The following is a 2,093-nucleotide window of genomic DNA, read 5'->3' as shown; positions in this document are numbered from 1 at the left end:
AGTGTGACAGGACCGCACCTATCGGCCATGGAGAGTACAGCTGCCGGCGCGGCCGTCCGATGGCGCCATTGTAACGTAACTGCGGGGCTGATTTTTCTGTGGTGTCTGAGGACGGTCGTGGCGGCCTGTACATGGGGAGAGGGGGGAGGGGGAGACGAGGCAGAGCAGGGGACCGGGAGAGGGTGGTCGACTCGGGTGACGAGATCTTTGGTAATCGACGACTGTCTGGTAGTGTTGACTCGATCTGATTTTGGTGTTAGTGTTCCTTGACTCGGCCGCACGTGGGTAAGGCGATCAGCGAGAACCCCGGCTACCTGAAGCTGAGGAAGATCCGCGCCGCGCAGAACATCGCGCGCACGGTACGTTTGTGCTGCTGCGCTATCTATTTAACTTTTGAGGGTTTTATTCGATGGCTTAGTAGCGAAAGTCGGCTCTCGCCTTTTTGCTAGAACCAACATTTGAGAAAAGGTCAACACCATGTGGATGGGAAGCAGATTTCTGCCAATACGATTTAAAAGCTTTCTTGAGGACTCATCTATCGTAACTCGTTTGTAGATCCCATGGCCTGTGTGAGGCGTGTTCGGTTGGAACTCGTTTGATTTCACTCTCTGGTATTTCACAGATCGCCCAGTCACAGACAAGGTCTACCTCAACACGGGCACGCTGATGCTCAACATCAACGACGACCAGTTCGACGCCAGCGCCGACCGACTCAAGAAGAAGTAAACCCCGCGTCCCGCCGCCGTACCAGAGGTGGGAGACGGTGCAGTGTGCCTGGGACAGTGAGCCGGCGGCGTGGGTTCAATTCCGGGCGCGGGCGGACGGTGTTGCAACCGCGCGAACGCGCCAGACGGCTGGGCCTCGTGAGTTGGGTGGTGCCACTGTGGGTGAGCCGCGAGTGTAAGTGAGTTAGTGCTACACGTGAGGATGCGTCAGTCGTGGTGTGTGTGCCCGTTTTGGATGAGTTTTCGGTGAGCGCTGCGCTGTGTCGGAGCTGGCGGGCAGACGCCGGGCGGCCCGCGCGTCCCGTCGATTAGCGTTCACCGGAGCACGGGACCCGCGGGGCCGCGCGTCTGCCGCCGCCCCTATACTGATAGTGTCCGGAGTGCGCAGCGGCCGGCCGTTTACCGCCAGCTGCCGATGACCATATGAATACATTATTGTCATAAGTCAGTCAGTGCACTTTGGGTTCTAAAAAGTCTTGAAAAAGATGCATTTTGATCACCCAGTGATTTTAGCCCGCTTTCATTTCCACCTCCGTCATGTGGCTGAACCAGTCTTCCCATTTTCTACATTGTGTTCGTAACAAAGTAATATTCAACCTCGTTTTTCCATTATTTATTAAATCCCCAGCCATGCAAAATACACTCACAATATGGCAGCTGAAGACGGGCACGATTTTGTACAGAGTTGTTTGCACACAAAACAGCCAATGCGCTCGCTCAAACAAGTCTAGCTCCACACCCACGTACGCAGGGAGACTCGGCTTTCTTTAGAAGGTGCAAAAACTACTGTTAGGTCGCCACTTCATGCACAGTTACACCAGAAGCTGTTCATTTACGCTATGAGAGGTGGCTGTAGGGGATGGTTTACTCTGTATTCCTCAAAACAGACTTAGCTGTCGTAGCATGCATTATACATTTGCACGCGAAAGGCGACACCGGGGACAGGGAGGCTCTCTTTACATCAAATTACTGTACATACATACAGGGCAATATGCAAGTATACACGCTCCTTCCAATAATTGGGTTCTGTTTCGAACTAACAACCTCAGCAGCAGGGGTTGGTCGGATAGCAGCAAGAAGTGACGTTGAAGGGACAACGGCGGTTCTGACAGGCTGACTGAGGTTCTGACATTGCAGCTGTGCTGGTGTCTGTTGCTCTATGGGCTGCATGAAAACTTTCATATGGCACCCAGCCACATTTCACGGATTAGACGTTGAGTTTGTTGGACGCACACACGTGAATCAGGAAACACGCAATGCAACGTATTATCCTGGGATAAGGTGCTGGGTAGGGGTAAAATTCATCGCTCCGTTCAGACTCCATGGAGTAGAAATAAAGGTAAACCCGCATTAAATTGTGCTGACATG

General features: G+C 52.9%; 1 long non-coding RNA gene across 1 annotated transcript; it reads left to right on the top strand.

Moving 5' to 3' along the window:
* The first annotated feature begins 280 nt into the window (after positions 1 to 280).
* Positions 281 to 1,174, top strand: LOC122374983. The gene is made up of 2 exons (XR_006255312.1): positions 281 to 359; positions 623 to 1,174. It is a non-coding gene; the product is annotated as an uncharacterized LOC122374983 (long non-coding RNA).
* The last annotated feature ends 919 nt before the right edge of the window (positions 1,175 to 2,093 follow it).

Source organism: Amphibalanus amphitrite, unplaced genomic scaffold (assembly GCF_019059575.1).
Source record: "Amphibalanus amphitrite isolate SeventyFive unplaced genomic scaffold, NRLGWU_Aamphi_draft 001751F_arrow, whole genome shotgun sequence".
NCBI classification, from domain to species: domain Eukaryota; kingdom Metazoa; phylum Arthropoda; class Thecostraca; order Balanomorpha; family Balanidae; genus Amphibalanus; species Amphibalanus amphitrite.
Note: the sequence above shows the minus strand (reverse complement) of the source record. Positions and strands in the feature narration are given on the sequence as shown.